Genomic DNA, 27,667 nt, shown 5'->3' with positions numbered 1-27,667 from the left:
ATAACATTAAAAAAATGTAACAATTACTAAACTGAAGTAAGGATTACCAGCCCTGTTTTACGGATAAGAAAACTGAGTCTGAGGGAGTTGATTTGATTTGTTCATGGTTACACATTAGTTACACGCCAGGGTCAGATTTCCTAAGTTGGAAACTTACACTTTTTCTCCACTCTCATAGCACCTTTCTAGAAGGCGAGGAATCAGAAGCAGTTCTGGGACAAGGCAGAGTTTGTGCTGAGCCTTGAAGAATGGGTAGGATTCCCACAGAAGAAAGTGGGAAGAACATTGTAGGGGAAGAAGCAGGTGTGCTAACGCCTGGAGATGGAAGTGTGTGTGATGGAGGGTGATGGGCACACAGGTCAGGGCAGGCTGCCACGGCCTGGCCCCCTAGGGATGTATAAGGGCCTGAGATGTCTGAAGAGGGCGATGCTGAGCACAGAGGGCAAACCGCTGCAGATGGGAATCGAGGCCCCCCCACGTCTGAGAAGACAGACTTTGAAAGGGGCGGCAGGGTCTGTCCCCGGTCCCACGCATCACACACTGTGGCGTGATGCCACTTTGCTCAGTTTCCGGAGGCGACCTCTCTGTGTCAGATCTGGGCGAGGGAGGGGTCTGCTGTCGTCTTAGCTTGAAGTCAATAGCCTGGGCCTGCATATAGCCCTTCTGCTTCCAACACGTGTGACACTGGGCAACCTACTGCACCTTTCTGAACCTCTGTGTGCCATCTGGAAGTTACAGAGTGTGGTGACGGCTCACTATAATGCAAGTAAAACACTGAGCAGGCACCCTGTGAATGGTCACTGTTAGTGTGACTGTCCTCCCCCTCCTCCTCCTCCTCCTCATCATCACGGTGGGCCCACTTCTTCCATTTTTGCTCCCAGTACAGCCGACGGACCAGCAGCCTGATTCCTCTCCCTGATGTCTTTTGGGCCTGGAAGTCTGTTCCCCGCAGCTTTGAGCTTGGAGTCTGATTCCATGCCTGCAGAAGGACATGTTGAGTCCTCTGACTCAGGGATATTGCGATTCTTACCACAACTTCAGCTCATCCCGTATCCTTTCGAGTTCATCCCCCCTGCTCTGTTCACTTCTCACAGGACGGGCCTGGATCTGTCTTGGTCAGCATCCTACTCAGTGCCTGGTGTATAAAAGAGGCCCCCTAAATATTTGCCGAGAGAAAGATCGAACGAGTGACCCATGATTGAACTCTCAGAGTGAAAAGGCAGCAACACCTCGGCCATGGATTCCTGGGGAGGCCCCCACTGGCCGCTCATAGAGCTCCTCCTGGCAGCTCTCTGAGACTAGGAGGATTTATCCCCATTTTAGAGTTGAAGAAACTGAGGCTTACAGAGCCTTGCTCAAGATCGGCCTTCTGGTAAGTGGTGGACTGGGAGTCGATCCAAGATCTGTGACCAGGGTCCCTCTCTCAAAGCCCATCCGACGTTAATTTCAGTGCCCACAGATCTGCGTGTTTATTTTCATCTGAATGTTTTATTTATTTCACCGACGATTGCTGTCTGCAATAGAGCTTTTGTTCCGCAAGATGGTGTTGGGCAAACCTAGAAAAAGGGGCGAGCATTGTGGAAGTGTTTTCCAAAGTTATGATGGACGACGGTATCGGGATGCCAGCACCTACCATTGTTCTCAAAGACCCTGATGGAAGTCATTACACAAGCAAGCTGCTAACCTGTAAGCAAATGTGTCAACTTACCAACAATCAAGTAATTCCCCGATCCTTGTTGGATATTAGCCAGGGGCTGGATATCAGCCAGCTGAATGAGTTGCACAACACTCTCCCTGGAGGGGGATTGTTGGATGGGAGGGATTTTCCAGCTCGTGACTTGGATGAACCTGGAGTTATTTCCCCATTGAGCAGCTCCAGCCTGAGAGGCACCAGCAGCCTCGGCTGAGGGTGGCTGGGACAGAGCTGGGGAGTGGGCCAGCCCAGCCTGTCCACGCCTGGCCCGATGGTGTAGCCCTCGGAAGGCTCAGTAGGATTCGGCCTACACAGCAGCCCAAGAGAGCCCCTGGAAACCCAGCAGCTGGGTCGGTAGGGGGCTGGTTTCGAGGGAGACAGTGTACCCACTGCCCGGCAGGCACAGGACCGGAGCCTGACGAGAGGCCAGAGCCGCAAAGGAGGAGACCCCGGCCCTTGGAACTGAAGGGTCCAGGGTGGGGGAGGAGAACACCGTGTGGGAAGAGGGCAGGAAGGGGGATTTGGCACAGGCCTCTGCTGCCTGGTCTCAATTTACTTGTGAGGAGCCTCCTAATAGCCGGGTGAGAGCCGTGCACGCTTTCCTGAGAGCCTGCTAAGTGTTTATGGAATGATTTGTGAGGAGAAGTTTCTTTGGAAGCAGCTTGGGGAAGGTATGTTATTAAGAGCTCTCTCTCCAAGTTCCCGTTGGCCCGCTTCCCCCCAGGCCCCTGGGGTCTGGGCAGCCCATGGTCACAGCAGCTGTTTGCTATTTTGTAGACCATGGGGCCGGGAGTGTATTGGGGCTGGGGGAAGTCAGGGAAGTGGGGCAATTTCCTCCTCCCTGAGGTGGCGTCATGCCGCAGAGGGCCGGAGTCAGGAGCTTGCCCTGCCCAGGGAGATGCCCCGGCCTGGGAAGGTGTGGGGTCTGTCACAGGGGCTGAGACGGAGGGAAGTCAGCAGGGCCAGAGGCAGCTGAAGAGGTTGTAGATGATGGGGACCGAAGTGTAGCCATTAGCATCTGATAAGATGGAAACCACTGGGGAGTGATAAGGACGAGCCACAAGGATGGGGTGGGGCCCGTGACCCAATGATGAGTGGGCCTTCTCCACTAGACTGGGGCCGACCTGGGCTGAGGGACTGTCCGCCTCATCTCAGTATCCTCCGCATCGTCAGGCATCAGGGCTGGCCCAGAGCAGGGGCTCAGCTTGGTGAGTAGTGGGCCTTCACCCAGCCGACCATCCCACCCAGCCGGACAAGGGCACAGTGAAGGCATTCGTCCAGCCCTGCGAGTTAAGTCCTCGTGACTCTTGGTGTGGGAAGCTCAGGACTACCTACTAATCGTCCTGTCAGTGGAAATCTGCCCAACCCGGTGTCCACAGAACAGCCTCGATACCTCAGGAGTCGGCGGCCAGCTATGCAAATATACTGGGAAGCACCGGTGACTGGCCATTTCTGATTCTCTGGGGCCCCTGCCAGGGCCTGGGGGCCCACCGTGAGCTTGACCCCAACTCATTTGCACAGCCGCGGTGGAGGACCGGGCTGGCCCCGATGTTAAAATGGGCGAAAAGCTGAAGTCCAAGGAGCGTGGTGGTTCTGCTGAGATCACGCAGTGAGTACCTGCGCCAGTCGGGGTCGAACTTCTGTTCAAGACCAAAGCTGGCGTTCTTGCCGTTAAACCACATGGGCCAAAGGCGCTCGGCTCTGTGGTCTTACTTGGCACACCGCATGGCCACTGTGATGTTTCTCTGGCTATCTCCTCCCTTACCTGGCTTCCACCTGGGGCCACCGGTCCCAGTTCTGGGCCTGGCCTGGAGGAGATGGAAGGCCAGCCGACTGGCTGAACTCGGCGTCAGAACTTGGACGATAAGATTCGAGATGCGCGGAAGAGCCCGAGCAGGTTAGCGAGGTTCCCAGCATGGTGGGGTCTCAGAGAGTGGCCTGCCCGCGGCGAAGGGGTAAATGTTTGCGGCAGCCCGTCTCAACGGGTGCCAAGGACCAAGCCGAGGGGCCGTACTGGAAATCCGTGGGAATGAGTTTTGGATGTCGCGGTGACTGGGGGTGTCCCCGGGCGTTCCCCAAGTGGGGTTATTTGAAAGGCACGGGGAACATTTGCGTGAACGGCAAGCCGAGGGCTCGGACCTAACTCCGCTCTGTGTATAAATACAAATCGTATTTTTTGCATGGTTCTGATACACACCAGAGTTCCCAGGAATGTAACTGCTTTGTAAACTGGAGGAAGACCGTCCTTTGCGCAGAACGTGGTTGAGACTGGTTCGCCATTTCAGAAAAATTACGTCACCAGCGGCAACCCTTCTCACGATGCCGGAGCGAGACCCGCACCTTGCCGAGCCTGCGTGCAGGCCCTTCTATTGTGTCTTCTTAGGGGAGCTGGCCCCGAGCATGAGCATAATGAAAGATGTAGTTTTGTTACAAATTGCTTTCCGTTCATTTCATTTCGGTTTTATTCAGTGGCGTGCTGGAGCCAAGATGCACAGCAGCACGTGGTGTGTATTTCTCCCCAGCTCTGAGTTCAGTGTCATCACGTCGGTAGTTTGAAATTAGCCGTGGTGGAGGTTTTTACACCATGGAACTTGGCAAAGGGTATAAATCAAGAGGTGTTCCCCCCCCCACCCCCCTTCAGCGGTTTGATTTGTTAAAACATTTACCAGCCCACTGCTGGTTACATTAGCTTTCTACATTGTACAGGGAAGGGAGGCAGGCTAGGTTATCTAGAAAGACCATTTTGGCATAATAAAGGGGGGCGTCGCACCCGTAGATGGAGAACCACAGATGCAGGGAAAGAAGCCCACAGATGGTTATTAGTGAGGACATCCTGCCCAGGGCAGGTGAGAAGTGGCCTCCGGCCGAAGGGAGGGAATCCCTGTGTGGGGGCCGGGGGTGGTGATGGGGTATCGAGCACAGAAGGCACTGTTCCCATCCCACCTCCAGGGAGACCCGAGCCAGACCGAAGGCAGCCCCTGCTCCCTCCTTGTGCTGAACTGCTCTGTTCTCTGTTTTGACAGATAAAGCTGGCCAGAAAAGGAGAGGCCAGGGGACAGTGACAGCCCTTGACTTGCCCCCCCGCCCCCGCCCCGGGGCCCTCCATCAAGTACCCCTAGCGTCAGCCCTAACCCTTCCCACCCTGTTGCGGTCCAGACCACTACCCAGGGCTCAATATCTACCTAATGTTAACAGCGCCCAGCTTTTGAGCCCCTGCTGTATGCCAAGCACAGTGCTAAGTGCTTCCTGTGATCCCTTCCCCTCTGCCTCCTGTGGGAAAGTCGTCGCATTTCCCCAATTTTTCGGGTAAAAAGACAAGCTCAGAGAGAGGAGATGAGTTGTCCGGGGTCACCCAGCCAGCAAGTGGTGGAGCCAGAACGAAAAGCCAGGCTGTCTGACTCCCCACTGGACTCTTAATCCCACACTCGAACTTTCAAAGGGAAGATGGTATCTGTTCAACTCCTCCCTTTGATGAGGTCCAATGTGTAGGTCAGAGCTGGAAGGGACCAGAGAAATGACCTAATCCTACGATTCTCAACAGTTCATAAATCCACCCCACCCCCCAACGTACACCAACTTCGCTATCAGGGAACCTGCTCCTGCCGTGAGAGAAGCAGAGACCTCTTTTTCTAAGAAGGGATGTTTCTGCCGGTCTGTTTATCGTGTAGGTAGGGTCAGGCTGAATAATGGTGATTTCAGCGGTGTCACTGGGAGCCAATATTATTGCTATGGCTTTAAAACACAAACAAAAAAAGAATCTATTAGTCACCGAGGAGTGTAATGAGCCTGTTGAGTAATCAGCCTGCCGGCCATGGTACCTGTAAACCACACAGATGATAAATGAAATACCACGGCCAAATTCCTGGACACCTGTGGGTGGGTGTGAGGCCTGTGGGCCGGCGGGTCATGGGCCTTGTTCTGGAAATTCTGTTTCCTACCACTGGTGTGAGGACCCCTGCCCAGGTTCAGTTTCCCATTTCACAGATGGGGAAACCAAGGCGCAGAGAGGCAAAATGGTTTACCCAAGGTCACCCATCGAGTTCAGGACAGAGTCAGGGCTAGAGGCCAGTTCTTGCTGGCTGTCCACAAGCTGGGAGGACAGTAAGTGCTTTCGAGCTGTGGCTGGGGTCACATGGGGTGTTCTCCATCCCTCTCTGACCTGCTTTCCTCCTCCCTCTGACATTCTCTGGCTGATCTCAGACCCTCTTCTCCCCTCCTTTGCAGATAAGGCTGCCAAAGTTTCCAGAGGGACCTGGGGACAGGGTGTGGCTTCCGGAATGTCCAGCCTTGGGGACGGGCTGGAGAGAGACCAGGATTCGTGACTGCTTCCCCCTTCCCCAGGCCTGTCCACTCACAGCTGCGTGGGTGGATCCGGACACTCTAGAACTTGCCAAATGAACAGAGAGACCAAGGTTTCCCCAAAATCCAATCAGAAAGGGCCTCCTTGGAAGGAAGAAAGACTGGGAAGGATCTGGCCAAAGTTATGACTTCTGAGCACACTGAGACTATCAGCCACTAGTGTGAGCCAGTCATTTCCCTTGCCCAGGCCTCGGCTTTTCTCTTCTGTAGAGTGGGTATAGGGATACTCATCCATTCAGCAAAACTTTGAGTGCCCCGTCATCAACGTTAATAGTTCAGCTCTTCTCATGTTTCAGGCACTGAGCTAATCACTCTCCATGCATTCTTGTATTCAATCTCACGGCGACTTTAAAGCTAGGATTTAGACTTCCTGTTTCAATGATAAGGTAACTAGGGCTCAGAGAATTTTAACAACTTGTCCAGGATCCCACAACAAACCGAGGATCCAAATCCAGGGGCCAAAGGGAGGAACCTGTGCCACATTCTGAAGGTACTTCAAGCTGGGGAATGGTGTCAGCTAGAGAAGGACCCTTAGGTCAACCCCCGGAGTGATCGGGGCACCCTCAGAGGATGCTGTGCACTGGGCACAGAACCAAGTCCTGTGGCCCAGCCACTCTGGCCGGAGAGCGGGGGGATCTGGTGACTTCCATCATGACATCACTGATAGGCTGCTGATCACCTGGCAGCTGGGGGGCCCATTGGCAGAGCTGGACAGGCACAGGGCTGTCCCAGTGCGCCTCCCCTCTGGCCAGCTCCCTGGGTAGCAAGTGTGGACGCCGTAAGGGGAGCTGGGTTCTAAGAATGACAGCAGTTACGAGGCCAGCCACCAGAAAATGAGTCAGGACTTTCCAGACGTTTGCTGATTTGATCCCCCACCAGTCTTGTGATGTGGGGGTTATTAGCCTCATTTACAGATGAAGAGACTGAGGTCCGGAGAATCTGTCTGCCCACAGCCCATGGTTTTTCACTGTCCCTAGCACCAATGTATATTTGTTGTAGCACTTGGCATGAGTCATTACACCTCCCTAGGCCTTGGTTTCCATGAAATGAGAAAATTCATTCCTGCCCTTGTTAAAAAGTGCTGGAAGATTTCAGTGAGGTCATAGATGTAGATGATGTGCTTTCAAGTTCTGCCCATGATTGACACTTTGCTCTTATGTGATTTCAGGGTTATTGGTGACTCCATAGCCTGGAAGTATCATCTCCTCTGGCCTGCCCCATGCCTTAAAATTCCACCCTTAGAGATAATTTCCAGAGTCTGACTTGTCCCCAGTAAGTCCCTTAGCAGAGCAGCGTGTTTGGGGCACAATTACCCACCATCATTGGACAGCAGGACCTTTACAATATTGCTATGTGATTCGGTCAAGTTCAGTCATTTCCTGGACTGGTCTGGGAAGGTGAGCAGTCCCTCTAGACCTGGATGAAGTCCTGTCTAAGCTTAGTCCCCTCCTCTTAGAGGCAAATATACCACCTCCCATGGAAGGCAGAAGTGGTCAAAAGATTCTGCGGCCACCACTGCCTTGGGCCCCAATGGGTCCGGTGACTCAGGTCTGGAAGTCAGAGAGGTGGGCTCTGGGAGATCCTTCTGTGTGGAATCTAGACAGACAGAAGGCATTTGGGGAAGATGGACAGCCCCACTGGGTGGCCAGAAGGTAGTGTCACCAGTATAGAGATCAGAAGCCAGTGTGGGTTCTGCCAGAATGGACAGGCAGAGTGAGGTCAGAAGCAGGAAATGGGGGGCAGGATGTCTCAATCATTACCTGCATGATTTTAATTTCTAGACGTGACTGAGCGTCTGAGGCGATGTCATCTCTAGCAGCGAGCTTCTGGGCCAGGGCGATGTCATCTGGGATGTGGGGACTGGGGTTATCTTTCCCAGGTGGGTCACCGTGGAGCTGATGTGGGGCTCAGTGCCTGCCATGTTTGCTTGCAACAATGACTCCTTTGGAAGGACCCCCAATAATAATAAGACCATAGTTACCAGAATGGTGTGCAGCTGCACTTGACTTTTGGTAGAAGTTTAGGTTCTGATGGGTCCCCTATCAGATGAGCCATTGCCTGGTCTGTGGGACAATCTGTGGTTAATGCATCCCAGGGGAACATGTACCCTTGGTTTGGCCTCCAGCACTTATGTGATAGGGGCTAGATCAAAAATTTATAAGGGTAGGTTAAGGCCTGGGACAAGGTAGAGGCTCATTTAGGGGGTCTCTATTCCTATTTGCTAGATAGGAGTTTTAAAAGGAGTTGTCTGAGGAGATCATTATGCTTCTCAGTTAAACTGGCTGTCTGGGACCTGCTAGGGACATGAGGGTTTTATTGGATGCCTCTTCCAGGAGCCCAGCATTGTGTATTTTGAGAAGGGAAATGGTGTTTTGGTTCCTACCAGTGATGTAACTCTGAAGGGAATGAGGAATGTCCCGCCAAGGCCTTGTATTGGGGCCTTAGTACATGTGGAGATGGGTGATTTTTATTTATAGTGGGCATCTGTGAGGCAGGAGACTTCCAGAGTTCTTTATCTTGTAAAGGACAATTTCTAGGCAATGGCCCCGAAGTGAAGACGGGACCACTCATGGGCCAGAGCATCCAGTGCAAGACAACTGATTGGCCCAAGTTTGGCCCAGTGTATTGTTTCATGGCTCCTACCTTTTATTAGGGATAGCCACGCTAAGGGATGGAACTCAGCAACATTCTGTTGATTTCTGTCATGCCACGTGCTGGCTAGCTGTACCCTTCTCTCATGCTGTTTACTCAGTTCATCCCAAGGGGCTTCCCAGGTAGCCAAGGGGTCTTGGGGAGGGGTAACCTTCTCCAGCACCATGACATCTGGCAAGGGACCGAGGACAGGGGAAGCCACCTCCTCCTGTAGGTGGAACATGCCAGAAGGCCCAGGTTTGGTTCCATCCTATCTTCAGGAGGTCTTAGTCGCATTGCCGAGGTTTTGAGGTCCCGTTTCCGTGACCCAAACCACAATGGGCAGCTGGCTGTGGAGGGTCACAAGCTCAGGGTCCGTGAGAGCCTCTACTTCCAGGAGAGCCTAGTAGGTAGTCAGGCTGGATGTAGGAAGGGGCCTGGCAACATGGATGAGACCATGAGGGGCAGCCAAGTGTCCGAAAGGGTGGGGCTCCTGGTTGGGGGAGGTGCAAAGGGCCAGTGAAAAGCTGGAAAGTACAAAGCAGGGGGAAGCTGCTGCCTGCCTCTCAGTTTACTCCAGGAACCGGTTTCTGTCCAGTCCCCTGCGAAGGCCAGGGTAGGCCCGCTTCTGGGAAGGGCTCAGCAGACTGAGGTGGCCACAACAAGGTCACGGTTTGCTTCAAGGTCTCTGGCTTTGGCTCACACCAACAGCACGGTGATCTCTGCACAAAGGTGGGACTCCGATTTCACCCCGCAGGGATGGGAGTGTGGAAATGTGTATCCATTGCCACATTACCAGGAAAAATACCACTCACGTCCTGTCCCTCTCTATCAAAAATAAGTAAGTGTAAAAAAAAAAATTTTTTAAATAGAAAAATTTTAAAAAGTAAAAAGAAAAAAAAGAAAATCTGTTGTTTGAAAATATTAAATTTTTTTTTTAGTTTTTATTTTGAAATACTTATAGATTCATAGGGAGTTGATCTATAGGTTTAACTCAAATCCTATCAAAATCCCCGCAAGGTTTTCTCTTTGTAGGTATAGACAAGATTATTTAAAAATTTACAGGGAACGGCAAAGAAACTTGAATAAAGCAGTTTTGAAAAGGGATAATAAAGTGGGTGAAATCACCTAGCTGATGTCAAGACTTACTGTATAGCTACCGTAATCAAGACTAAGTGTTATTGACAGAAAGATAGACATATAGATCAATAGAACTAAGTAGAAAGTCCACAAATAGGGGCACCTGAGCGGCTCAGTTGGCTAAGAGGCTGACGCTTAACTTTGGCTCAGGTCATGATCTCATGGTTCGTGAGTTCAAGCCCCGTGTCAGGCTCTGCAGTGACATCATGGAGCCTTCTCGGGATTCTCTCTCTGCCCCTCCTCTGCTCTTGCTCTCTCTTGAAAATAAGTAAGTAAATAAAGTTTAAAAAAAAAACCCCACAAATAGACCCTCACAAATATAGTCATTAGATTCTCTAAAAAAACTACTCTGAAATAATCATAGATTCACAGGAAGTGAATACAGAAAGATAGTCGAGAAATGTCCTGTGTACCCTTCACCCAATCTCCTCTAATGGTTGTATCTTAGATCATTATAGTGCAATATCAAAGGCAGGACATGGCTGATGATATGATGCACGTGCGTGGCTCTGTGTCATTTCATCACACGTAAAGACCCATGTTACCACGACCACAGTCAAGATACAGACATGTTACATCGCCACAAATTCTCCCTTGGTACAGTCGCACCCAACCTCTCCACACGCAGGCTCTTGGCACCCACCTGTCTCCCTGTTCTCCATCTCCTCCACCTCTCGCAGCCCCCAATCCTCTGGACCCCTGGTCGCCCCTCCTGGTCCCACCTGTGTCACCAGATGCCTTCCATCCAGCCTGACCGTCCCTAACCCCTAACAACCACTAGTCTATTCTCCATCTCTGTCATTTTAGCATTTCAAGAATGTCATGTTGGGGCACCTGGGTAGCTCAGTTGGTTAAGCAGCCGACTTCGGCTCAGGTCATGATCTCGCGGTCCGTGAGTTCGAGCCCCGCTTCAGGATCTGTGCTGACAGCTCGGAGCTCAGAGCCCAGAGCCTGCTTTGGATTCTGTGTCTCCCTCTCTCTCTGCCCCTCCTCTGCTCATACTCTGTCTCTCTCAAAAATAAATAAACCTTAAAAAAAAAAAAAAAAAAGAATGGTCATGTAAATGGGACCAAACCACGCGTGACTTTTTGAGACTGGCTTTTTCACTCAGTGTCATGCCCTTGAGACCCACCCAAGCTGCTGCGTGCATCGGAGCTCCTCCCTTTATTGCTGAGTTGTGGCCCGTGCTGCCTTCCGAATCTCAACCCTATTTCCTTCTCCCAGACTTCTCTTCCTGGCCTCTGAGCCAGGTACTCCCGCCTGTTTCCCTCTCACCCGGGCTCTGAGTGGAGAGGGGACCGGGTGCATGGCCTTGGGACTGCAGGCACCTGGCGGGCGTGCGTTGTGGCTTTCTCCTTCAGCCTCGGGGAGACACAAAAGCGTGCACAAGCCACACAAACCATCCCGTGGCTCTCTGGACTCCTTTCCTCACTCAGCTCTGTGCTGTAGTTATATTGCATTTCTGCTCTCTTCTCCCCTTTACCAAAGATGGTTCGGGTTGTGCCCATCTGCCGTCTTAACCCCATTTGGCCAGGGCCTCGGCGGTGAAGGCGTCGATGTCCCCCCTCAAGGCTCAGACTGGGAAGCCCGACCCCACCAGCGGCGGCAGCCTCTATGAGGCCCGCTGGGCATGAGGCAAGGAGCCACACACAGGGTCTTGTGACCAAAGGAAAGGATCTGGCCCGTGTGGTAGGATCTAGGCCAGGGGTGCCAAGGAGTGGGTGGTCTCCAGGGGAGACTCACTGCGTGGCCAGGGCCGCCTGTGTCACAATCTCTGGGGACGAGAGGTGTTGGGGGGTCTCCTAGCTCTGAGCTGATGCCCTGGGTTGTTGTGAGCAATCCTACCAGTGCCTCTTCACCTGCAGTAGGGTTTGGATCCCCCGGTCTCAGGCCACTCATCTGTGACATTCTCAGGATGCCCAGTCCCTCCCTCTACCAACAAAGACCATTCCTGGCTCCCAGCTGCCCTCAGAGTGCAGTTCAAGCTCTTCAGCATGGCAGACAGGGCTCCGCATGAGCAGACCCCTGACGACGCGGCTCCCCCAACTCACACCACGTCCCGCCTTCTCTTTTTAGGCTACGGCCACATGGAGTACCAGCGGTGATTCCTCAGCCTCGCGGGCATCCTTCCCTCCCTGATGTGCTGTCCTCATCTCCCAGTGCAGAGATCACCTTCTCTTGGAAGCCCTCCCTGACTGCCTTCACATCCTGTGCTCCTGCTCTTATTCAAACACCCTCCTGTTCTCGTCTGTCTTGCCAGTCCCTGCACTTGGCTGGCCGCTCCCCACGTAATGTATGGGGACCAAAAGTGAGTGACACAAGGCCCTGATGTCCCTCACAGGGCCAGGCATGACACAGATCCTTGCACCGGCCACCTCCAGCCTGAGGGGATGGTGCTGCCTCTTTGTCCCCCTCCCCTTCTCCCCTCCCATCCTCCCTCTCTCTCTCCTCTCCTCCTCCCCCCCCCCTCCTTCTCTGTCTCCATGGCCTGTCTTGCCCCAGGCGTGGGTGAACTCACACTCTGATGTGGCTTGGCCAAGCCCAGTGCTTTCCTTCGAACGCAATGAAAACCAAACAACACATTGCTCATCATTGTTAGAAAAGTCGGTAGGATGGAAAAGCTGCCTCTTTACCCTCTTCCCACCATGGTACCACCCCGGCTGGATTTTCCTATTCCTCAGAGCCCAAGCTCTCAGGAGACGGTAGAATTCTAGGATCTTGGAATCGCAGGATAATGGAATCTTAGACTAATGTAATGCTAGAATCCTATAATCATCGCATCACAGAAAGCCACGATAATGGTATCTTAGTATTATATTATGTTTGAGCCACAGATTCCTTTTACAACATGGAAACTTTGCCTATGGAATCCTAGAATCCCCAGCATGCTGTTGCCAAAAACATAAGACTGGGCCCAAGAATCCACCTCTTGCAAGATCCGTGTGCTATGGACTGAAAGCTTGCCGTCCCTCCCCCCACCCCCATTCATATATTGAAGCCCTAATCCCCAGTGCAATGGTATTTGGAAGTGGAGCCTTCGGGAGGTCATTAGGTCATGAGGGTGGAGCCCTCACAAATGGGATTAGTGCCCTTACAAGGAGAGACACAAGAGAGACGGTCTTTCTCTCCAGCACGTGAGGGAGGACACAGCAAGAAGGTGTCCATCTGCACGCCAGGAAGAGAGCCCTCACCAGACACGAAATCAGCCAGCACCTTGATCTTGGACTTTCCAGCCTCCATAACTATGGGAAATGAATGTGCGTTGTTTAAGACACCATGAAAACTCTTCCGTCCAGTGTCACAGCAAGTGAGAAGTGAGGAAGGCTGTGGGCCTCCCAGGTGAGACCCCTGCCCTACACAAGAGCCGAATGTCCTCGGTGCTGGGAGGAAGACTGTGGTGACAGACGGACCTGAGTCCGATCCCAACTCCACTGATCCTTCAGCATGCAATCTGGACAAGGCACTCAACCTCACTGACGCCCCCCCCCCCCCCCCCGTTTCATCATTGTAAAGCTAGGGTAATTTCAGGTGACCCGTAAACCGTTAGCTCGTGTCTCATCAGGGTTCTAAGCTTTCTCCCGATGTGAGGCGCTCAGGGTCTTGAACAGCGCTGGGCTTTCTGAGAAGCTTTGGTGACCTGACTGGATTCAGAGGTGCAGGGCAGGAAAACCTGGTTCCTGGGGACAAAGCCAGGCTGAGGCTGCGAGCCACACCGAGGACAACGATGTCAGGTCTGCTAGGGAAGGGCACAGATGGGGCCTCTGGTTCAGTCTTTCTGGAGCGTCTATTCCCAGGCACAAAGCCTCCTTGCCAGTAAGTCTGGGACATTCATTTACTTACTTGCCTGAGCCTCAGTTTCCTCAACTGTAGGGTCCAGAGAGTCACCCTCTTGGCTCAGTTCCCAGCCACCCCCACCAGCTCCTGGCCGTGCTTTTCCTCTCTCTGGGGCCCAGTTTACTCGTCTAGAACTTGGTCCCCAGGCCTACAGTTTCCTGAGGGCAGGCCAAAATGCATCCACTTTTCAGCCTACCGCACAGTGTGGGCCACAGGCCCCACCACCCGTTACAAACACAGACTATTCACTGTGTGTCCGAAGGGACAGTAGTGGTCACCTCACCTGCTCCGTCTGTCACATGTCCTTTTCTCACACAGGTCAGATGTTCATGCTGTCATTGCAGCCCCATCCCGGAGAGGCTGGTTGCGTCTTCTAGGTCACATAGCAAGAAATGGGTCAAGAGGTGTCTCAACCCCAGGCTTCTGTCTCCCTAAGGCTGTTTTCTTTTCTGTTTTACTCCACTGGGTGGCATTTGGCTTCACAGTGTCCTACTTATTTACATATTAGGGGACAGGGGGTTGAAGATGTTTCAGGACATCAAAGTCGACTGAGCCTCCTGCACCCTTAGTGGGAGGTCTGAAGGAGCCTGCCCCGTCAGCATGTCAGCAAAGCCAAGGCCCCTCCAGAGGGGCAGGGATGTGCAGGCGGTGGGGGTGGGGGTGGGGGTGGGTTGGGATCAAGTTGCCCTGAATGGAAACAAACTCCAACCCCAAACCAAACCCAAACAGAGATTCCAGGAGGAACTGGGTGTCCCAAGCCGCCCCAGGCTACAGGGACAGAGAGGGGTCAAAGGAGGAAATTAGGGCTCCCCAAGGGGCGTGCGGTTCCCAGGCCTGGGCCGAGCGGCCCTCCCTCAGAGACCCAGGCAGATGGAATTTCCATCCCCTGAGCCTGCAGCCAGTGCGGGAGAGCTGCTCCAGGCCTGTGTTTACATCAACCAGACAAACATCCACAGAGGGCTTGCTGTCTCCCAGCGGCCACCAGAGAATGCAGCGGGTGGAGAGATCCGGCCAGAAGCAAGGCTTCCAGATTAGCAACATGAATGCTGGGGCTCATGACACCGGCATACTAGGGTGGACTTTTTGGGGCCCTTAGCACTTCCGAGGGCGCTGGTTTAGGCACAAGCAGGGGCTCGGTCAGGGGCTCTTGGCCAACAGTCTGCACTCACTCCTGTGCTTCTCTGGCTTCGAGGGAAGTAGCAGCCGAGGGTAAACCAGGCCCCGAGACTCAGAAGGGGAGGTAAGAGCTGACCTTCACTGAGCGGGCAGGTCTTCTACTTCAAGTCTATAGGACTCTGGGTTAGGAGGAAAGAACTGGAGAGAACTGGCAAATGCCGCGTGCTTATTGTTTGTCGGGTCCTGGGCCAGCCTCTTATTTTTTTTTTTATTATTATTTTAAAAAAATGTTTATTTATTATTGAGAGACAGAGCATGAGCAGGGGAGGGGCAGAGAGAGAAGAAGACACAGTATCCCAAGCAAGCTCCAGGCTCAGCCAGCGCAGGGCTTGAACTCACAAACCTAGAGATCGCGACCTGAGCCGAAGTCAGACGCTCAACCAGCTGAGCCACAGGACCAGCCTCTTATTAAGGTGAATCCTCTCAGGGCGCCTGGGTGGCTCAGTTGGTTGAGCACCCAGCTCGTGGTTCTGGCCTCGCATCGGGCTCCGTGCTGAGTGTGGAGATGCTCTCTCTCTGCCCCTCCCCCACTCACACACTCTCTTCCTAAAATTAAAAACGAAAAAAATGCATTCTCTCATTGAGTCTTGACCACTGCCCTGACAGGCGGATTAGCACCCCCATTTGGTAGATGGCCAGGGGGCACAGTGGTGAGTGGGGTGGCCTAATCACATGCTCTGACTGAATTCGGGGGGGTTGGGGTTCATAGCCCTGGTTCTCAGTCCACCAGTGAAGCTGATATTGTGGGACAGGTGAAGGGAGGGCTGAGGGACATCTGTCCTCCCCCATGAGTCCAGGAAGCCAGGTGCAGAGAGAGGTAGCAATAAGAAAGAAGCACCCTGGCCTCACCTTCTCAGGTCTGGACTGTTTTTCCAACCCTCACCCTTGCCAGGGGTTCCATGGAACACCATGCCCTTAAGGTGAATAACCATTTTGGCCTAAGCCTGCCTGAGAGTCTTTTTAAAAAAAAATTTTTTTTAACGTTTATGTATTATTGAGAGACAGAAAGACACAGAGCATGAGCAGGGGAGGGGTAGAGAGAGGGGGAGACACAGAATCCAAAGCAGGCTCCAGGCTCCAAGCTGTCAGCACAGAACCCGACACAGGGCTCGAACTCACAAACTGCGAGATCATGACCTGAGCCGAAGTCGGACGCTCAATGAGCTGAGCCACCCAGGTGCCCCTGCCTGAGAGTCTTAACAACTAATTTTCTGCCATTTAAAACTGGGAGAACCAATTAATCCCACAGGATCTTGGCTCTGAGTTCACTGAAGCAGTACCCACCCTCAGCTTTGTCCACAGTTCCAGAGACTTCACCACAAATAAAACCCTCCTTCTCTTAGTGCCCTCTGCCTTCAGGGCCATGTCCTCTAGATGCACACACACACACACACACACACACACACACACACACTGCCCACTGCCCTAAGCCCTTTACCCAGACATACCCTCTTCTACCCCCACCCTTCTAGAGGGCTCCAGACTCCAATATCCCCTCCCACTGCCGTGCCCATCTCCAATCACCCTTGAAATTCTTGGTTTTATAGGATCCATGCCCTGCCCAGGGTTGAAAGAGTAGACCTTCTTTTTGATTCCATAGGCATTTTTATGTCTCATCTCTAGCAACCAGGTCCCCACCCGAGGAAGTCTTCCTTTCCTTCCTTCCTTCCCACGGATGTCACCACTTCCCTATCCCATGTCCCAGATCGGGCATCCTTAGAGAACACCGTGGCCAGCGAAAGGAGCACCTAAGCAGCTGGGATAGTAGAAGACCTGTGGCTTGGGAAGAAGGAGGCATGGGGTCCGGTCCCCTGTCGGCTGTGGGCCCCCGTGCGACCTTGGGAGATGTCTCTGTCCTCTCTGGGCCTCTACTCTGGCACAGATAGAAGTCAAGTCCAGATGACTCTGCCTTTAAGGCTGCATTGCGGATACTGAGAGCCTTCCAAAGAGGTCTCTCCAATCCTGCGCCCCTTGGACAGCTAGGATGATCGGTTGGAGCTTCCCAGAGGGACCCAGTGACTGTCCTAGCCCCTAGAAGCCCATGGCTGGCCTGCCCTCCTTTGGCTTGCCCTCACTCACTTGGCTTCTACTTCCTGCCTAAGCTCTCCCTGCAGCCAAGCTGCACTCACAGTCCGGCTTTGCTACACCCAGAAGGACCGGCTATAAGGTCGTCCCTCTCCAAGAGCTTCAAAGCCACCCGTCCTCCCCATCCCGCCCCAGCTCAGACCTCTCATCCCCACCGTGAGCTGTGGCAGCTGCAGAACCTCTCCTCATGTGCTGGTCAGAGCTGCTTACCCTCCTCTGATTCCCCTGGGGCTTGCTGAGTCTCCCAAGTTCTGTGATTGTCCACAACACTTCCAACCAAACAGAGAGAATGTTCCTCACGGAATGGGTCCTGGGATCCAAAGCCCCTGGGCTCCTCGATGACTGAAGGACTGAGGACAGAGAGGGTATGGTGGGGAGGGGGGGACTATTGTCAGTGGAATTCTGCCCCCCCCCCATAAGTTGAAGTCCTAACCTCAAGTGCCCGTGGATGTGACCGTATTGAAAAGTAGGGTCTTTGCAGAGAGTGCCAAGGATTGCTGGCCGACCAGAAGCTAGGAAGAGGAAAGGAAAGCTTCTTCTCTAGAACTTTCAGAGAGAGTAGGGCCCTGTTAACCCCTTGATTTTGGACTTCTAATCTGCAGAACTACAAAGGAATAAACTGCTGTTGGTCTAAGCCACCCAACTGTGGCCGCCTTAGTGAGCACCTACCGGGCCTTTCGAATTGCCGGGCTTGACCTGGTTTTCCTCCCAGCCCTGCGCTCTTTCCGAAGGGGGAATAGGATCACGTCCCTCCCCAGCTCACAAGTTTCCTATGGCTCCGTGTTGTCCTGGCATCCAGGACCCCTCCTAACCGGCCCCAGCATCCTGTCCCACGGCTCCCACCTCCTTTTCTGTGTTGGCTGCACCAAATGATGTCCCAGTTCTCCCCTCCATGTCTTTGCTCATGCTATGCCAGAAAACTCACCACTTTTCCCGGTTCACGTCTACTCGTTCTTTGCAACCTCTCTTGGACAATCGTCTCTTCCAGGAATAAGAGCAAACATTTACTGAGCCTTACTGTGGGCCAGGCACTATGCTGTGTGCTTTCTGTGAATTACTTCATTCAGTCCTCACGGCAGCTCTGGGAGTCCCGTATGCTCATCCCCATCGTACAGAAGGGGAAACCAAGGCCCAGCTAGGGCTCCATGAGCTCCCACCGTCGTGAAGGGCATTGGTGGGGTCAGGGCCAGGCCTGTGTGGCAGAAGCAGTGCTCTGCTGGGCCCCGTGGCACCCCCACCCCTGCCTGGGGAGCCCGCGCCTCCCCAGGAACATCTGCTCCTCCAGGCCTCCAGCTGCTGCACATTTCAGGATAACAAATGATACTGTAACAAGAGGTGAAATCAAATGCAGGCCGAATAGTTTTCCACGGCCATTTCATGCAAAATAACTCCAAGGCATCTGTCTTCCTCACCACGTGGGGCTGGAGCACATGGTGCCGAGAAGGACGGAGGAGCCAGACCCCAACCTGGCTCTCACAGATAAATAAACAAGGCACCGGCGACAGCGTGGCCGGTAGGCGGCTGCGGCGTAAATCAGGGCTTTTATGGGGCAAGAGGCCTGTCAGGGCTCAGACCCCTTGACCGGCCTCTGAAAGAGAACACCAGTGGACACCCTTGCAGTAAAGCAGAGACCGCTCACCGATACGCCCACCCAGGGTCCCCTGGCAGGCCCTGGGCCCCACCTGGCAAGCCCCTGAGGCTCACCAAAGGCCAGGTCTCAGGATACACCCCACCCACTGGTTTTCCCATTCATTCATTCATTCATTTCCCGCTCATTCATTCATTCACTCTATACTTGGTGTAGAGTAGGCGCTCAGTCAAAATTTCTCAAATGAAGAAATGTGCTCATTTCTTTCCTCTTTCCACCCCCCGCTCCCCTTCTCTTTGCAGCACTGAGGTCACCTCAAGATGCACAACCTAGGCAGGGTCCCTAATTTGGCTGAGCCTGGATCCCAAGCCACCCCCCTTGATATCAGGAAGGGAGAGGTTGAGGGGAGAAGGACCAGCCTGAGACCCGGAGCACTGCCTCCTACCAAGGCTTCTTCAGGGGAGGGTCTTTGCTGCTTGCAGGTGGGCAGCCAACCAGCCTAGGCTCCCTATGTCCCCCTGAAATGCGACGCTGCCTGCCCCTCTGAGCAGGATCCCTCCTATTTGTGCCTCACTGTCCTTCCAGGGTTCCAGGAGCTCCCCCTTCTCTGAAGGGCTCGAGGTTTGCGGACTGGCCCAGGCCCACTGCCGTCTCACTGTGCGGACCCCGGCGGTGGCAGTCAGCAGGGGCAGTCGTTACTGCCCGCATCTCCTACCACAGTAGTCCTGACACCCTTTGATTTCCACCATTCACTTAAAATCCGTCTCCAATACACAAAACGGTGCAATCAGGGACATTCGGTGCATTCGCCGTGTTGTACAACCATCACTGCTCTCTAGTTCCAGAACATTTTCATCACCCTGAAGGGAAGCCCTGAACCCAGGGAGCAGGCGCTCGCCCTTTCTCCCCTCCGCCGGCCCCTGGCAACCGCGAGTCTCCTCATAGCGGTTTAAAGATGATTCTAACTCAGGCAAAGTAGAAGGCATGATCCCCAATTCACGGATGAGGAAACTGAGGACGGCGTGTGTGCACGGCCGGTACAGCTGGGCCCCCCCTCCCCCTGTGCCTCGGGGCCCCCACTCTCCACAGAGCAGCACTTCAGAGCAGTGTGTCCCGCGTGTCCTTGGAGGCTGTCCAATAGATGCCCCCTTGGTGGACTCTGGGCTTCTTTCTCCGGTAGGTGAGAGGCGCGCGAGAGAAATTTACCAGGTGGTCACGACGGAGTTCGGAGCTCCGTCTTGGCCACCCGGTAAGCTTAGGCTATCGATTGATGGGCTGAGAAGGCCTCAGGTGACGGTGGCAGTTAGGGCGGGGAAGGTGACAGGGAGGGCGTCTGCGGCGCCCCTATTGGTTTTGACTCCAGATTATACACGCCACACCCAAGCCCTCACGCTCACCCCCTCTAGGCCTTTGCGTTCAGTTTCCTCTCTCTGGACCTCCTCTTCTCCCTCAAACCTCCCCAGACCGCAGCTCCTACTCATCCTTCAAAACCCACTCGGTGCCACCTCTGCCTTGAGTTAGGGCAGCGGTCTCAGTGTGGTGAAATCAGCAGCGTGTCCAGGGAGTGACCCTGGGCATTTGTGCTGCTACAAAGCTCCGCAGATGAATCTGCCTTGCAGCCAGGGCCGAGCGCCTGGTACAGGGGATGCTTCTCCGTGCTTCCCCAGCAGAGCTCCTTCCTCCTCATTTGGAGAATGTCTGTTCCGGGGTCTGTTACCCTCACTGTCCTGAGAGCCATTTGAGACAACGGCCTGCAGAGGGACCTGGTTAGGAGCCCGAGGCTTTTTTTTATTAACAGTTTTATGTTTGAGATAGCAAACAATTCGCCCATTTAAAGCATACAATGAGGGACACCTGGGTGGCTCAGTCGGGTAAACGTCCAACTTGGGCTCAGGTCATGATCTCGCGGTCCGTGAGTTCGAGCCCCGCATTGGGCTCTGTGCTCACAGCTCAGAGCCTGGAGCCTGCTTTGGGTTCTGTGTCTGCGCCTCTGTCTGCCCTTCCCCTGCACTCTCTCACTCTCTTTCTCTCTCAAAAATAAATAAACATTTAAAAAATAAATAAATAAAATAAATAAATAAATAAACATTTAAAAAAAAGGTACATAATGATTTTTGGTATATTACATTATTAGTCGTAAAAATTAATTAGTAAAATGGATATAACAACAAATTTGCTATTTCAATCATAGCCAAATGTACGTTACAGTGACATTAATTATATCCACAGTGTTTGCAACCATAGGAGCCCAAGACTTTGGCTTCAGATAGACCTGGTTTCTATCCTGGTTCTTCTACTCCATAGTTATGTGGCCTCCTCTGTGAGGTCCTACTTACCCATCTGGAAATCGGGAATAGCAGGGGCCACCTCAAAAGTCATCGTGAAGATTGAATGAGGCAATGGGGTAAAATGCCTTGCAGATTGTGAAACTCCCTGCATATATATGCCCCTGCTGTGTGACTCATGACACATGTACTCTGTGGCCTCAGGCAAGTCCCTGGCCCTCTCTGGACCCAACTCCTGACTTTAACAAGGCAGAGTTGGGATTAGGTGAGCCCCAGGGCCTGTGAGCTCTGACACCCAGTGCTTAATGGTCTGCTCTGTCAGAAGTCCTGTCTTCACTGTGATGGTATCCCTAGGGCTTACGTCCCCTCCTCTGAGAACTTCCCCATATCCCAGAGGCCCTAGCAACCACGGTAGACCACGTGACATGGCCATAGGTGATTGGACCTGGGAAGACATGTGCCTCAAGAGAATTGGGACCTGGGTGCGCATGCTACTGTGGTCGCTGTGTAAGCCTGGCTGGAAGGGTGGTGGTTAGGGGAGACCTGGTTGGAACCGGCGACAGACCAGATCCTGACATGCCAGGACTTTATCCCAGGAGAAGTGGGAGCCCCATTGTGGAGCCCCAGAGGGCTGAGCTAGGGCAGGAGGGCTTGGGAGAAGAGGGGAGGAAATTGAACAGGGTCCTCAGGCCATGAGGCTTTGGGCCAGTGCAGACTGCCCCCCAACCCCAGAACTTCAGTTTCCCCTTCCGACAGTGGGGCTGTACTCAGGGGTGCTGGGGGTCCTTCCAGCACTGGTTTACTCTGACGTGGGGTGTGAGACTGAAGCAGGAGGACTGGGGGAGGCCAAACCAGAGACATTCCCTCATTGGAGCTGTTCTTGTCCACGCGTGCAAAGCTGGTTCCCAGAACCGGAGGGATAGGGCTCCAGGTGTGCAAATGGAGGCCCCTGGGACAGGACGGGGGCGGGGCTGGAATCCCCAGGGTCGCCAGGGGCAGCTCGTGGGCTGCAACCTCTCCAAGCTGAGGCTTTGTGCCTCAGGTCCAACAGGGACTTCAATTTCTGTCTTTAAAGCTGCAGAAGAAACCCACCCCACCGCCCACCTTCTCCACACCCTGGATTCCGGGGGCCCAGTCTGGGTGCTGGAGTGATGACTGACATTTTGAGAGATGGAGGGATGTCCTGGAGGGGGCAGGGCCCCCCAGAAGTCATGAGAGAAAATGTCCACATCTTCACAGAGGGATTTCTTGTGTCTGGAACCCCTTCCTTTTCCAGGTCTAGGCCACATCCAGGCACCAAGGAGCAGGGAGAAAACCGCAGGCTCCAGAAGCAGATTCCGGCTTCGCTGCCTGCCCACTGTGTGGTCTTAGGGCTCAGTTTTAGAGCCTCAGTTTCTCCCCCTGTCAAATAGCGCTAATGCCATCTGCCTGCTTCAGATGGGGATGAAATCAGGTGAGGTGATGGGGGTGAGGGATAAAGTACTGGGGTCCGAGAGAAGACCTGGGCCAGGCCTCAGATACCATCTCTGTTTGGACGAGGACGCTGAGCTGCAGAGGGGGACAGTGATGTGCCACCGCCACAAAGTGACGCACGAGGCCCAGGCCAGAGGCTGAGTTCCGCACCCCCTCAGGTCTTCCTCACCTGGCACTGCCTCGAGGAGGCAAAAGCATAAATGTGGCCATCGCTGCGTTTGATGCCTCACCTTTCGAATGGGTCGCCTGGGAACAGTCTCACAGAGCCCAGCACGGCAGAAGAGAATTCAAAGCCAGTGCTGCCAGAATGTCCCTCTCCTGGCCAAGCCACGCAGCTCTGTCATGGGGCCACCAGGGTCCGTGTCAGCGTGGGACTCCAGAATGAGCCAGGCGTTCTGTTGCTCAAGCTGGAGCCTCAGCAAATGTTCATCTCCCCTCCTTGCCCAGTGGGAAATCAGGCTGTGTTTTGAGAGAGAGAGAAATACTGATGGACCCAACTAGGCTCTAAGCTCTTGCCTTCTCAGGTCCTGAATTTGTTTCAGGGTCCCTTTAGCTCTCCCCTGGCCCCAAGGCCCCGCCAAGACTCTATGGTGCTTTTGTAAAAGTTAGAAAAAGGTGCCCCATTTGGGCAGATGCAGTCCCACGTCAGGATTTCACCTTCCACTCACCACCTCAGCCAGATGACCTTGCGCAGTGAACACCCTGCACAACTGGGCCCTTCTCAGCCCCCTCTGTACTCCCCTCCCAGCTGAGTCCCATTCTACCCTTGGGGCTCCCCCAGAGTGGCTGACAGGGGCACCCTCTCCCCAGGGTCCTTTTTTCCTCTCCAGGACCAACCCAGAATCTCCTCCTGTGTTAGGATGCTCTGTGGGACCCGGGCAGGGGGAAGGACCATGCTCAAGTTTATGGATCTTCTAGAATTCTCCAGCTTAACTCCTGGCTTATGGCTTCAGATCCCAACTCTGAAGGGCCACCTGAGTTCCCTCCCCACCTCCTGATGGGACCCAGTCCCCACCTCCAACAGCATCTTCTTCTTTGAAGGCCTCTATATTCCTGAAGGAGTCAGCACGAGCTGTCCCCAGCAGCTGCCATGCAGATCTGGTCCTGTAAGTCCCAACTGGAAACCCTTCCTCTGCACCCCAACACACATAGAACAAAGGCAAAGCTCGCTCATCCATCCCCCAAGACCCATGTGGCCCAGCACTGTCTTCACCTCCAGCCTCACTGCAAGGCCCTCCCCTCCTCCCCTCTGGTCTCCCAACAGAATGAATCCTTCAACTCCCAGAAGGCACCAGGTGGTTTCAAGCCTTCACTGGCCTCACAGTGCTCCCCCGCCCTCGAAATGAGTGAGAAGCCTACCCCAAAGCATAGACGGGCCCATTCTGTGTTAATGGCTATTTACACAGAACACTCACAACTGTTAATTTGCTTGAACTTCCCCTCAGCCTAGTGAGGGGGACAGGGCAGAGTTCTTGTGTCTATGCACTTACTTTTGTACCTGGTCTTATAAATGCTGGATGAAGGAAGAATGGGTACAGTGGGTGGATGGGTGAGCAGACGGACGGACGGGCAGATGGATGGATGGATGGATGGGGAACAACTGGACCTAGACACAAGGCAGGAATAACTTGAAATGTGATAGAATCTGCAGCCCAGGGTGGGGGTTCCTGAAAAGAGTTCTAGTCTGTGATTGGGTGGGCGGGGGGGTGGGCGAGGGGACAGCCAGTGATTTCTGGGGTCCAAGAAGGGAAGAAAGGGCCTCCCTGAGGGGGCAGGGTGTGACAGGGGTCAGGCAGCAGCAGCAGAGGTCCCCTTCTCCTTCTGGCTAGCCGGGCAGTGCCCAGGGACGATGAACTTGGCGTCTACAGAACTCTTCAAGCCACTCCAGTCAAATGCTGGAGGGGCCTTGCTCTGCTCCAGCTGCCTACACCCAACTCTGGGGGCCTTTCCCAGAAGTGCTTGGGCTGCAGGTGAGGTATGGGGGAGAGGGGGAGCCCCCGACAAGAGGCAGCCTACCCGGGACGTGAGGGTCTGGAATCCTCCACCACATGCGCCTGGGACTTAGATCTCTCAGTCCTCCCAACTCCCACAGCAGGATGAGTCAGGGCTTTGGGGGGCAAGGGAGGATAGTCTGAAAACCATTACCAGAGGATCTTCAGTCCAAGGGAGACACAGACCAGAGGGGTGTGGTGCCTGCTGGAGAATGAGGGTGGGGAGGTAAAGAAGTGATGGGGAACCAGAGGGCAGGAGGGGCTTCCCAATCCCGCCGCTCCCTGCCCCCACCCACCCCTCCCATGCTCCTTCCCAGGTTAGGTGTGAACCAGAGCATGTCTGTATGTCCACGTGGATCTGGATGTCCTCATGTGTCCATGTGTGTCTGCGTGCGTCCGTGTGTGTGATCAATCGTTTCCGCCTCCAGGGGCTGTTATGAGGTTTTAACAAGTTAACGCTTGTAAAAGGCTTGGTGCTGTGCCCTGCCCTTCCTAAGTTCTCTAAGCATCACTAGCTGTTACTAAAGGGAGAATGTAACCGCTGAGAGTCAACTCTGGAGTCAGGCTGCCCGGGTCACTATCTCGGCGACAGTAACGATCAGGCTCATGGGGGGCTTGGTCCTTGGTGGCTACGGCAGCTTTGTGTGCTCTGTTCAGCTCCCTGTGCATTCCAGTCAATCCCCCAAGGCACTCCGCTTTCATCCGACGGGGAAGGTGCCCCAACTTCCTGTCCCCCGGTTTCCTGTGCTCACTCCCATGTTCCTCCTGGCCTGCCCCATGGAAGAGACTTCCTGTGTCCCATCCCTGGGCTCCCACTCTTCCTTCCTGCAGGCCCCTGGTCCACTCTGCACCCTTCCACTTGGTCCTCACCTGCTTCTATCCCCAGGGGACACATTCCATTCACACTGCTCTCCCCACCCTCCCCCACCTACTCCAGCCCCTTCCTCTCAGCAGGCCCCCTGCCTCACTCAGGCCTAGCTCACCATCCCCGTTCTGCCTCGTGGACCCTGATGACCTGATGAGCATGGCCGCTCCTCTCCAGACACCCCTTCCCCTGCCCAACCCCCCCCCCCCACCTCTTGGGCCACAGGAGCCACCTCTTCTGCCCAAACTGTAAGTGTCCTCCCACTAGCCTACTCTCCCTCCTAATCCACACATGGCTGTCTGCGGCCAGGCCCGCCCCCACCCCTGGGCTCCATCATCCGCATCTGGGCAAAACAGTGAACCAAGGATGTGAAGCCTGGGGCAGGATTCACGTGGAAGTCTCCAGAAGCCTTCAGGGAGTGCACCATTCTCCCTGCTGTATCTCCTCCACGTGTCCATCTTGCCCATCTTGCATCTCTCAGGGGACAGGGGCTCACTTCCTCATGCCAAGAGAATCCCCACCTCTGTCTAGAAGAAGGTCCTCCACTGAGGCTGCGCCCTGGCCCACCAGAGGCCTAGACGGAGGCAGAGAGCCGCGCTGGGATGAGATGGGTGGGAGGCACTGCTTTGCCTCTTCCGAGCTGAGTGGCCTCGGGCAAGTTCCTTCCACTCTCTGAACTCAGTTTCCTGACCCGTCCAACAGGGGCACATCACTTACTTCACCGTGGGGACAGTTCGGCCAGGAGCCTGGATCAGAGGAGGCACGATTGGGCAGGTGGCAGGATCTAAAAGCAGCTGACCGGGGGGCGCCTGGGTGGCTCAGTCGGCTGGGCGACCAACTTCGGCTCAGGTCATGATCTCATGGGCTCAGGTCATGATCTCACGGTCCGTGAGTTCGAGCCCCGCATCGGGCTCTGTGCTGACAGCTCAGAGCCTGGTGCCTATTTCAGATTCTGTGTCTCCCTCTCTCTCTGACCCTCCCCCGTTCATGCTCTGTCCCTCTCTGTCTCAAAAATAAATAAATGTTAAAAAAAAAATTAGAAAAAATAAATAAATAAAAGCAGCTGACCAGAAGGCAGTTGTAGCTGGAGCCAGGGCCATGAGCTGTCCCCTGCCACGTGTCCGTTCCAGAGCTGCTACCCTGGTTTGGAAGGTCAAAGGCTACCCTACTGTAAAATCTTAGTCTCGTGTCCCGCCTTTAAAGTCCTTTTCATACCGATGGCAGAGAGAAGGTAAAAGATAAAATCAAGGCATCACGTTTATTGGTTCAACAAACTTGCCCGTGAAATACCATGTGCTGGGCGCCGTGCTGGGTGCTGTGGACGCAGAGATCCGTCAGACCCACCGTCCCTGAGCGAAGCTTATGGCTAGGTGTGGAGAAGCACATGTAAACAGAAACGAAGCCTTCAGCGTGGTCATAGCTGAGACAGGAAGGGCGGGGGTGTGGGAGCCCAGTCTAAGAGGTTCCAGAGAAGCCAGAGCAGATTCTAAGACATAGAGAACTTGTGAACCCAGATCCAAAACATATGAAGCTTTCTGGGCACTAGGAAGGGACAACGGGGTGCTCCCTTTAACAGGCATCTGCTGCAGGGCGCAGGGGGACATGTGGATGACGCCACGAAACCCATCTATCCTGCCACAGTCACAGCTTATCACTCTTACTCAGCAAGCAGGAGAAGGGACGTGGGATTGACAGAGAGAAACAGAGGAAAGAGCAGTTGTTGTGGCCAGGCCGGGCATCACTTAATGGACCAGAGAGGAGGGTCAGGGAGCTGGATCAGACCCAGCTTAATATTTTCATGAACATGAGGTTGATCTTCTAAAGGTAAGGTGTGGAATGGGCAGAGGGGGGCGGTGCAAGGCACCAGGCTTTGCCCTAACTCTACCATGTCCTAGCTGTGTGACCTTGGGGAAGTCACCCTCCCTCTCTGGACCACAGGTTTTTCATCTGTAAAATAGGAGTATTAAATCCCACCTCTAGGGCTGTGCTAAGGATTAACAGAGACATGCATAGGGACACCCTGGCACAGGGCTATGCACGGTGTGGGATTCAGCAAATGTTATTTTTCTTTCTTTGCTCTTAGGGAGCTGAGCCACGCCCAGGGCATGGAGCCCTGGGGAGCAGTGGCAACCTGAGTGGCCGGCTGGGGAGACACCGATGTGTTTTAGGGACCCCAGGACTGAGCCACGCTGCTCCTAGGACACAACCACCTGCTTCCTCCTCCTCATGCTGACATGTTTCCCTTCTGGAAGGACCTTTGGAAGGGAGCAGGAGCCATGGGTGGTGGAGAAGGCGGTGTTGTGGTGTGGGCTGGCCTGAGCAGAGGTCTCCTGATGGTGTGGGAAGGGCTCCCGCCAATATGTTTTGGTGATTATTCTTCCCCGTTTTGTCCTCTAAGACACTGTTCCCTCGCTGCAAGCTAGGGTAACACACAGGGGCAGGGGTGAGGGAGATAGGAAGGGCTCCCCCAACCTTGAGGGGCCATTGGAGCACCTGGACCACATGGGGTACTGGAGTTGAGAGGTCAGTGTTCCAGACTGCTCTTGG

Source organism: Panthera pardus, unplaced genomic scaffold (assembly GCF_024362965.1).
Source record: "Panthera pardus isolate Hobbes unplaced genomic scaffold, ASM2436296v1 HiC_scaffold_12, whole genome shotgun sequence".
Lineage (NCBI taxonomy): Eukaryota > Metazoa > Chordata > Mammalia > Carnivora > Felidae > Panthera > Panthera pardus.
This window is presented reverse-complemented; position numbering follows the sequence as displayed.